The 11,902-nt window shown below is 45.3% G+C and overlaps 1 pseudogene; it reads left to right on the top strand.

Annotated features, from left to right (window-relative positions):
- Positions 1-10,281: 10,281 nt before the first annotated feature.
- Positions 10,282-11,696, top strand: LOC147990545 (uncharacterized; annotated as a pseudogene).
- The last annotated feature ends 206 nt before the right edge of the window (positions 11,697-11,902 follow it).

Raw genomic sequence — 11,902 nt, forward strand, 5'->3', positions numbered from 1 at the left:
AAATAAGCACATTGCAGATTCAGCAGATTAATTGAAGCCACACGGAAAACCCATTTACCCAAACCAAGCATGATTAAGAACAAGGAAATATAGCACTTGTATATGTTTCTCATGTATTAAGTGCAGCCAAATTTGATTTATTCCTCACATGCACAACAATACAAAATTCTACCCACGACAATTGGACATCGCATTGCAGAATTGAACCAAGCAGTCAACTAAACACCATAACAAATGAACCAAACATTAACTAAGCACCACATTGCACAATATAACATACTCCTAATAGAAGATCAGAGAGTTAACCAAACAATTAACTAGAACCAATTGTAGCAATTGTATATGTTTCTCATGTATTTACTACAGCCAAATTCAATTTATTCCACACATGGTATACAATAACAGAATGCACCCACAATTTTGTAAAGATAAATTCGATTTATTTCTCACATGGAAGACAATACAAAATTGCAACCTGAAGAATTGAACATCACATTTACAGAATTGAACCAAAAAGTTAACTGAAGACGACGACTAAGTAACAAAATAGTTAATAAGTGAGCACCACACTGCACGACATATAGAACATATACACTGGAGCAACAGATTGCATGGTGAAATTAGATAGCACAATTCACTAGAATTTGTGAAGGAAAGGTAGGAGCAGCACACGCAACGGGTAAACCGAGCATGCTTAACCGGCGTAGCTATCAATTGGCAAGGTGCTCCTTCAAGATCTGGGGTTCGGCACGAATGGCAGCCATCGCGACTTCATTCACACGTGCGGCCGCGATTTGCTTCTCCGCTGCCAAATGCTCCTTGAGGTCCTGGCTATATTGCGTGCACCATGGCTTAGGCCGGCGCTTTTTTCGTTGAGGGGTCGATGATTTGGGTGGAAGGTGTCGCACTCGCGCCGGCGGCCGGGGCATGTGGGATGTGAAGGAGAAGGAGGATGGGGGTCGGGTGTGGATCACCTGCCTAGATAGAGGAGGCCGAGCACCGTGAAGGAGGGTCGCCGACGAGGAGGGGGCGGCACTACAAGCACGGCGTGATGGTTTCACTTGGAAGGAAGGCGAAAAGAGGGAAAATGTGGCTTTTGGTAAGGGGGAGGGGGCGAGGAGGTAGATATTTCCGTCGAAGCCGAAAATTTCGAATCGCTTGAGCCAAAAAAACTGGAGTGCAAAGTGTCATCAGACATGGTCCCTTATTCAGAACTATGTACCATATGTGGACATCACAAACGATTCAGATAGCTTAACCCGTGTGTGATGAGTTTGAACGTCAAAAGTTTTGGTTCGAATTTCCATGGTTACAGTGGTCATCCACGTCGTTGCATAATTTGGGTACACAAAGGAGACTAGAGCACACCCACACTTCTTAATCGAGCAAGTTCAGCAATTAAACAGAGCTAGCTGACCTAAACATTTCTCTAACAAATTAAAGACCGGCGCTCTTAACTAAACAAAACAAAGACTACTACTACGGCTGGTGCTCGTCGATCTCCGCCGCCGCCTCCATGTCCAGCTCGGGCCCGACGATCTCCTGGGGAAGGGGCTCCATGGCATCCATCACACCATACTCCGCAAGCATCTCACCTTCCGCGTCCGCCATCTCTTTGGAAAAGGTCGCCACGAGCTGGGCGTTGGCGGATGTGAGCTGGGCGTGGGCGGACACGATCCGGGCTTGGACGGGCTCCGTCATCACAAGGTATGCGGTGGAGGAGTGGACGGCTGCTTGAAAGCTCTTGACGATTGCCAACTCTTCGGTCGTGGGTTGCCGGCCGTTGTCGGAGAAGCTTCGTTCGATTTGTGCGGTGACCGCCAGGACCTGGGCATGGGCGGCCTCGACATGCTCATGGGCGGCCTCCATCAGGGCTAAGGCCGTAGCTGTGTAACGGACAGCTGATGTGCTGCTCTCGCAAGTTGCTATCCCCGAGGTAGATGTTGTTGCCGCCACCTGAGAAGCAACAGCGGCCGTTTGGGCTGCCTTTGCCGCCCGGTCGCAAATAGCGTTTGCACTCATGCACCTTGTTAGGACGCGCATGGCGGCTGCTACCACGCTCTCGCCGGAGTGGGCCACTAAAGTTTCCCTCACGACGCGGGTCCATGTTCCCATCTTTCACCGGTGTTGATTGAACAGTGAAATGGTATTTGGGGAACAAGCTAGTGTGCTTGAGACGTCGGCTGTGGACTGTAGCCGACGCACCTTCTCACGTAAGCCATAGGCATACTATACACCGAAGGTGCTCCAAGATATTTTGTACTACATCTCACACGGTTGCTGATAATAAACAGTGTGCGATCTACTTCATTTTTCATCTTGATTTGAATTACATAATGGGGTCACAGCGGCAATGGACGGTATTTGAATTGCTAGACCAATTATATGTGTGTCGTAAAAGAATTGCAATTATTCAGAGTTTGTTTGAACATTTTATACATTAAATTGGTTTTCTAGCCATTTCAGGTGAACAATTCAAATTTGAACTACATGCACATGCTCCAGTGCATATAAATTGCTTGAAAAAACAAATTTGTGTCCTTGAGTGCATGCTTAGATCCCATGCAAGAAATGGGAATGAATTTCAACCACCAGGGCACCGTTCATTGCCGGCAAAACATTCAGATGTCTGGTTTTTAAATTCTAGTAATCAAAAACTCGTCTGAAGTTCATGAAACTTGGCATGCTATCATGGAGTGGCATCAACATGTTGTGGTAAATTTTTTGTCCCATTTGGGGCAGGTTTGGGTATGTGCTTCTCACAAACCGGAGCTTTTCACAACAAGCATGACGGTTTTCGGTAGGGAACATCCCACCTTTGGGGACGAAACGATATCGATTGCCTCTTATTGCTTTCAAGTTTTTTTCTCGGGTCAACATAGAACAACATGAGTGTTGTGTGAATTTTTGTGATTTTTCGGGCTTCGTTTGGACATTTTTATGCATTAACTGAGTTTTCAATGCATTTTATGTGCATAATTCAAATTTGAACTACATGCACGTGCTCTAGTGCATATAAATTGGTTGAAAACTAAAATCTATGTCCTTGGGTGAATGCTTAGGTCCCATGAAAGAAATGGGAATGAATTTCAAACACCGGGGCACCGTTGATTGCCGGCAAAACATTGAGATGCATCGTTTTTAAATTCTAGTAAATCCAAAACTCGTCTGAAATTCATGAAACTTAGCATGATATCATGGAGCGCAATCAACATGCCGTGGTAAAATTTTTGTCCCATTTGGGGTATGTTTGGGTATATGCTTCTCACAAACCGGAGCTTCTCACAACAAGCATGATGGCTTTCGGTAGGGAATGTCCCACCTTTGGGGATGGAACGATATCCATTGCCTCTTATTGCTTTCAATTTTTTTCTCATGTCAACATAGAACAACAGGAGTGTTGTGTGAATTTTTGTGAATTTTCGGGCTTTGCTTGGACATTTTTATGCATTAACTGAGTTTTCAATGGGTTTATGTGCATAATTCAAATTTGAAATACATGCACATGCTCCAGTGCATATAAATTGGTTCAAAAATCAAATATGTGTCCTTGGGTGCATGCTTAGGTCCCATGCAAGAAATGGGAATTAATTTCAAACACCGGGGCACCATTGATTGCTGGCAAAACATTGAGATGCTTGGTTTTTAATTTCTAGTAAAGCCAAAACTCGTCTGAAATTCATGAAACTTGGCATGCTATCATGGAGCGGCATCAACATGTCGTGGTACAAATTTTTTCCCATTTGGGGCAGGTTTGGATATATGCTTCTCACAAACCGGAGCTTCTCACAACAAGCATGATGGTTTTCGGTAGGGAACGTCACACCTTTGGGGATGAAACGATATCCATTGCATCTTATTGCTTTCAATTTTTTTTTCTCATGTCAACATAGAACAACAGGAGTGTTGTGTGAATTTTTATGATTTTTCGGGGTTTGTTTGGACATTTTTATGCATAAACTGAGTTTTCAATGCATTTATGTGCATAATTCAAATTTGAACTACATGAACATGCTCCAGTGCATATAAATTGGTCGAAAAATCAAATCTGTGTCCTTGGGTCCATGCTTAGGTCCCATGCAAGAAATGGGAATTAATTTCAAACACTAGGGCACCGTTGATTGCCGGCAAAACATTGAGATGCCTGGTTTCTAAATTCTAGTAAATCCAAAACTCATCTGAAATTCATGAAACTTGGCATGCTATCATGGAGCGGCATCAACATGCCGTGGTACAAATTTTGTCCCATTTGGGGCAGGTTTGGATATATGCTTCTCACAAACTGGAGCTTCTCACAACAAGCATGCTGGTTTTCGATAGGGAATGTCCCACCTTTGGGGACGAAACAATATCCATTGCCTCTTGTTGCTTTCAATTTTTTTTCTCATGTCAACATAGAACAGCAGGAGTGTTGTGTGAATTTTTGTGAATTTTTGGGGTTTGTTTGGACATTTTTATGCATTAACTGAGTTTTCAATGGGTTTATGTGCACAATTCAAATTTGAACTACATGCACATGCTCCAGTGCATATAAATTGGTTGAAAAATCAAATCTGTGTCCTTGGGTGCATGCTTAAGTCCCATGCAAGAAATGGGAATTAATTTCAAACACCAGGGCACCGTTGATTGCTGGCAAAACATTGAGATGCCTGGTTTTTAAATTCTAGTAAATCCAAAACTCATCTGAAATTCATGAAACTTGGCATGCTATCATGGAGCGGCATCAACATGCTGTGGTACAAATTTTGTCCCATTTGGGGCAGGTTTGGATATATGCTTCTCACAAACTGGAGCTTCTCACAACAAGCATGCTGGTTTTCGGTAGGGAATGTCCCACCTTTGGGGACGAAACGATATCCATTGCCTCTTATTGCTTTCAATTTTTGTTCTCGTGTCAACATAGAACAACAGGAGTGTTGTGTGAATTTTTGTGATTTTTTGGGATTTGTTTGGACATTTTATGCATCAATTGAGTTTTCAATGTATTTATGCGCATAATTCAAATTTGAACTACATGCACATGATCCAGTGCATATAAATTGGTTGAAAAATCAAATATGTGTCATTGGGTGCATGCTTAGGTTGGGAATGAATTTCAAACACGAGGGAACCATTGATTGCCGGCAAAACATTGAGATGCCTGGTTTTTAAATTCTTGTAAATCCAAAATTCTGTTAACCATTCACGTGACGCCACGTGTCTTGGTTTTAATGGCTGTAGGAGCTGCCGTGCGGATAGCTGCTTGACCATGACTGAACAGGAGGCGTGCGAGCGCCGTTTGGTGCGTAGGCTGACCGGGAAGCATGCAAGCTGTCCTCGAGTGCGCAGGCTCACCGGGAAGCGTGCGAGGTGTACGCTGTGCAGCCTCACTGGGAAGCGAGACCTTTGACTTCCATGGCTGCCCGCCTTGCTCGCATCCTCTCCATTAATGGCGCCCAAGCTGAAGTTTAGTTCACTTTTTAAATATAAAACACTCATCACAAACGTTTTAGTTAGAACACCCGTATGCAAACCAACAGCTTCCACAGGAAGCCAAGAGAAAATGTGCCGAGCAGGATTTCTGCAGCTCTTGATAACAAACGTTTTAGATAGAAGACCCGTATGCAAAGTGAGAGCAGCACATGATTTGTGCATCCCTTCAACACAAACGGTTGTTTTGGATGACCCGTGTGCAACCACGTACGAATAATTTGGTAAGATTTGTCAATCCTTGTAACACTACGATTTGTCAAAATATGAAGCTAAAAATCACTAGCATATCTAATTTTTGAAACTAAAATTCAGTAATTAATTCATTTATAGAATAAGCAGTCGTTCTTAATTTATACAAATAGTTCAACTCCACAGTGGAACTGACCAAACTTTTCCCCAATTGTTGCCAACCACGTACTGAAATAGCTAGTTCAACTATATATACTAGCTAATTTTAAGTACGTTCTACAGTTCCACCACATCTATAGTCAGATGAACTGAACAAAATAGCCCTTAAATACTACTATTACTGCGGAGGGGCTTTGTACTACTTCTGGCTGCCTCTCCTCTGCCGAGTGCGCTCAGTAAGAGGTAGAGAAGGAGGAGCCTACCGACGAGCTGGGCAACCGCAATGCGGTGCCTGCTGCTAATGCAGCTTTAGCGACGCTCACCTTGAATGCCCTTTGCCGCTCCAGACGACCCCTCTCGAAGCGGTGGTTCTCCTTGTAGATCTCCCGATTCCTCGCCTCTGAGGCGGCGTGTGCCGCGGACACTGCGGTGGTAAGGCTCTTTGCATGCTCAACGAGGTGCTCCTCCTCCTCTCGCGGGAACTCAGTGTAGCACCCAAGGTCGCTGTCACACATGCACGCATCCACCTCCGCCTCCTGCCTTCGGGCAGTGGGGGCGGAGCGGGTGATGACCCCGACAGCCGACGGTGGGCTGGCGTCCACGGCGGCCGATGACGGGGTGGCGGCCATGACCACCACCTCCCGCCTTCGGGTCGCGGTGGCAGAGCGGGTGATGGCCATAGTGGCCGGCAGTGGTGTGGCGGCAACGGCGGCCGGCAACAGCTGCCGATGGGCACCGACGGGGGACACACACCCAACAGGGACGCCACGGGCACACCCAACAGGGACGCCACGGGCACTACACTACGCCGGGGGCTGCGCCGGCGCCGCAGTGTAGCCTCCCAGCTGGAGCTGTCCTCTGATGACGGCGGAGTAGCTGAGCAACGACGACGGACCGATGCCATTGGCGAATGTGGGAGAAGGAGATGAGATAAGCTAGAGGGATAGAGGGGAAAATGCGACGCATGACTCGCCGGTCGTGAGGGTTTTTATTGCAGGCCGGTAAGCATTGGTATTTTGGGGGATTTCATCGAGTCGGGCGGGAAGCTTGCGTGGGAACCTGCGAGGCTGCGCTAGAACGGGCTCACCGATGATTCATTGGCGCCATTGTTTGGCAAAAGAACGCCCCCGCGCGCTGCGCAAGCTTGCGCTGTAGGCCGTCCGCGGTAGCGGGGTGACAAGACGTGCGAGAGGAGGACGAAAGGCCACGTACACGTACGATTAATAAAAAAACGTTTTCAATTTAATTACCTACTATACCACCGACCTGGTTTATAAGTATGATTTAACTAATAAAATACGAATGTATGTCGCCAAAGATTATATAGTTGGATTTTTTTAAACATAGTTTCCAATTATATAATTTTTAAAACATGCATTAACATTTTGTTGGTTAAATTTGAGGGCAAAGTATGGCACGGAATATAAAGGAGACTATAGACTAGATCGAGGTGGTACCACACGGCCACTCTCTACGCATCGATGCAACTGTCGGCCGGCTTGTAGGCGACCATTTCCTATGTGTTCAACTGCTCTATGCGTGTGGTTGCTTGCAGTTCAGGCGGCCACGACACGCTCTGCATGCGTCCCGCCGCGCACGCTCTGCTCTCGCATCCCTCCGGGTGCTCTGCTCTCGTCCCTCCATGCATGCTGCCAGTGTTTTGGGCCGGCGCACGATTACGCACGTTCATGTGCAAGCTGTTGCGCCGGGTGCGGCGCGATGATGCAGTTACCCGCTGCAAAAACTGCCATGGGGACGCGCCTAGAATCCATGCCGCCCGGCCCCCTTTTATTTCTGTGGCCATTTACCTTCATCTCTCATCTCACACGACACAATAAGCACACCCACGAGGACACATACAGAGAGGACATCCAGGGATTCCAATGGCGATTCTCATGGCTCCAATGGCACTCCCAGCGGCCGATGATGACAACGGCGGGCAGTTCACCACGCATCACGTAGTGGACACCCACGTGAGGGGAAGGCCCTCTCGGTGGTGTACACGAATGATCCGGTCTCGGTGGAGAGCTCCATCCAAACAATGGAGCAGTTCCTTGCCGAGGACAAGTACCGAGTGGTCCGCTTCGACCTCGAGCACACCATCAGTCATCCCGGGCATAATCAGAAGGTTGCCGTCGCCCAGTTGTGCATGCAACATGACGTCCTCGTCTACCACTTACACCTTGCCACAAGGCCTTGCGAGCGTTTCTCTAGGTTTATCAACAGCTCCGACTATTGTTTCGCTACGGTGGACACCACCAACGATCTAAAAGCGCTCAAGGTTTCGGACATGAAATGCCTGAATCTTGTCAACATACAGCACCACTACAAGGTCTGGGGCAGCGACAAAAGGAAACTGAACTCCCTGTTTGACCTCGCCTCGGCCATCATCGCCCCCTACTATGCGAAGATGAAGCAAGAGAGGAATAAGGACAAGAACGCCTGGCATAGTGTGTGGCATAAGAGACTGGATGAACAACATATCAAGTACTCGGCCATGGACACGTACACAAGCTACGAGATGTACACGCGGATCGTTGACATGAGGAACTGTCTTCTTCCATATAGCAGTGGCCTAGATGAGGGATTGAGCCATATAGCAGTGGCGGGAGCGTCACAAGAAGTAGATGACTAGACGATCGTTCCTCCTACTTTAGAATGCATGCAATTGTTTATTGAGGTGTGTGCGAATGATCTGTATAGTCACTTATGTAATTGGATGTTTATTTTAGTTATATATATACATGTTATTCTACTGTAGACAGAGCAATTCACACAGCTTATTAGCAGCAATCGTTTGTGTTATTATTGGTCTTCACACACATTTTAGATTACGGACTTATTTGCCGTGTATCACACACATCTTGTTCAGTTGAACCGTTTCCATTGTGTTGCCTAATCACACACAGTTCATCCTAGTGAAAGTATGTTGTATATTGCTACTACCTTAGTTTTTGAGAACCAAGGTATCAATCCAGTAGGAGACTACACACAAGTCACCTAGTACCTGCACAAACAAACAAGAACCTCACAACCAACGCGATAAAGGGGTTGTCAATCCCTTCATGGTCACTTACGAAAGTGAGATCTGATAGAGATAATAAGATAAATATTTTTGGTATTTCTGCTATGCTATATTACATGTTGATTGTAAGAAGAGTTAAATGCACTGGAGGTCCTAAAAGTTTCGTCGTTGTGTCACTTTAGTCCTATTTCTTTGAAAATGCACCTTTAGGTCCCAATTCTTTCATAAGTGGTTCACCCGAGGTCCTTTTCTTCACTAGCGCTTGCTGACCTGCCCTCGTGGCGCGTTGACCCATGCCACGTCGACACAGGGCCCATCCGACAGGCGAGAAATTTTGCAATAAGCCCCTCCCCATCTATTCCCCTCTCAGTGGCATCCCATCTCCTCTTTCGGGGCTAATTTGGCGACACGGGAGGCGATCGGCGGCGGCGCCGGCGATGATTTCCTGCACGCGGTGGCGATTTCCGCCGTGCGGCGATGAGTGGAGGTGATCTGGAGAGCAATCTTAGCGGGTGACCATCAAGATGCCCCCTCTGCGATGGCCAGTGGGCGATCCTCCTCCCTCTTACGGTAAGAACCCTAATCTTGTCGCTCCTTTGCTCCTATTGTGCTTCTAATCTGCAAGGACTGTGCCATAGTCATAGATTTACTTTGGTTTGCACTGTCACATTTAGGATTCCAAAACCACATGCTCTGATTTGAGGTTAGGGTTAGGGTTTCAGTTCTAAATTCCAAAAGACCACTTCTTTTGTAATTTTTTCGCTGCAATACATCAATTGAAATTTGACAAATTGTTTCCATTGTAATGATAGGACCAAATGAAGAAGTGTTTTCTATTGAAATCAATTATGGTGGGCTGTTTTGTGGATTTGGGTCGAACAAGTCTTATATTGATGGAAAAATCGAGTATTTTGATGGATGTGAAGTTGAGACATGGTCTCCACTTTGGATCAAACACTTTTTGCTGCAGCTAGGATATGATATGGCCCAGTGTAATGTTTATTGGCTGCTCCCTGGTATGAATTTGGATACATGACTATGGATTGTTGACAGGGATACAGACACACTTAGCATGTCTGCTGTTGTTCCTAAGTTTCAGCATTTTCAGCTATATGTTGATCACAAAGAATTAACTGGTAACATAGGCTTTGATGATGTGTGCATCACTGGATCTACTGAGCTTCCACCAGTGCTTAGTCCAACAAAGCATGGTGTTAATTTGCATATCAGGAATAGTCCTAGACTAAAGACCAAAGTTGTGAAGGGCAAGCTAAATGAAGCACATGTGGGCAGCAGCAGTGGTACAAGGGCTGAGACAGATGTACAAAAGGAGAGAACAAATAAGAGAAGAGAAAGAGTGGAAGTGCGTGAGCAAGAAACTGATGACAGTAGTAGTGGCTCAGAGTGGGCTGACTCTGACAATGAAGTTCAGAAGAATGATGATGATCTGTTTGCAGAATGGGTTGATGACAAGCATGAGAAGAAAAAGAAGAGGAAATCAGAGTGGAATGATGATAGTGACTATGATTCAGAAGAATTGGTTGAACTCAGAGATTCAGATGCTGAGGATGTTAAATCTGAAGAAGAAGTTGAAGTGAAGGACAAACATGGACAGAAGAAAAAGAAGAAGAAGGTAAAGCTTAAAAGATTCAGGCCTGAGAACATGAAGGAACTTGATTTCCACATTGGCATGGTGTTTCTATCATTAATTGAGCTTAGAGGAGCAATACAGGAGTACATCATGCAGAATAGAGTGCATATAAAATATCTTAAGAATGATAAGCAGACAGTTAGGGCTCATTGTGTGGAGGGTTGTCCTTGGTATTTGTTTGCTGCACCTGACAGCAGGACAAAGAGCTTTGTGGTGAAGAAATACATTGGAGAACACACATGCTCAAAGGAATGGGAGCTGCAACAGTTTACTGCAAGATACTTAGCAAATAGATATTTGGAAAAATTCAGGGCAGATGAGAAAATGTCTCTTCAGGACTTTGCAAGGATAGTGCAGCTTGATTTCAATATGACCACAACAAGGAGCAAACTTTCAAGGGCCAGAAGGATTGCACTAAAGCAAATAAAAGGAGATGAACTGAAGCAATATGACATGCTGTGGGACTATGCAGAAGAAATAAGAACAACTAATCCTGGGAGCAGCATGTTTCTAACAGTTAAGGATGGGAAGTTTGAGAGCCTGTACATGTCATTGGATGCTACCAAAAGAGGGTTTTTAGCTAGTTGTAGACCTGTCATATGCATTGATGGGTGTCACCTAAAGACTAGATATGGGGGAATTATGTTGACTGCTGTTGGAATTGATCCCAATGATTGTATCTTCCCTATTGCCATAGGTGTAGTAGAAGTTGAGGACAAGAACACATGGATGTGGTTTTTGAAGACATTAAAAGAGGAACTTCTCATACGCAACACTGTGTTGATCTCAAACCATTTCAAGCTCAAAATATTTTTTGTTCTTTCAGGCCATATCAACTCAGCAGTCTCAAACCACTACTCAAGGCCCTCTACCAGAAAGTGCATTCATTGCAAACTGTAGAGATGCTATTCGAAAGCCAAGACCTACTACATCAACTCTTGGTTTAAAAAGGCAGAGGAAGAAAAGGGTAGTGAAGACCAAGGAGAACACAGTTCCTGAAGTATAGAAGAAGAAAAGTGTTCTGATGTTGTAGTTTGAGCTTGAAAACTAAAAGGCTTCTTTTGGGCTAGCACTGATTGGTTTGAAATTAAACCTAGTGTTCTCATGATGTAGGTTTCATCCAAACCATCAACAGTGTCTTTTGAACTAGACAAGCAGGGCATGTTTATGTGCTTGCCTAGTACTAGTATGGCCAAGTGAACTATTCTGTGAACTATGTAATGTTGGAAATGAACTATTGTGTGAGCTTTGTTGTTCTCAATGTGGACGAAAATGAAGCTATTCATCAATGTGGACGATCGCCGCGACCGTCCACATTGACCAAAATGAAGCTATTCATCAATGTGGACGATAGCCGCGACCGTCCACATTGACCAAAATGAAGCTATTCATCAATGTGGACGATC

This window comes from Triticum urartu, chromosome 1A (assembly GCF_056163025.1).
Source record: "Triticum urartu cultivar PI428250 chromosome 1A, HENAU_Tu73, whole genome shotgun sequence".
NCBI classification, from domain to species: Eukaryota; Viridiplantae; Streptophyta; class Magnoliopsida; order Poales; family Poaceae; genus Triticum; species Triticum urartu.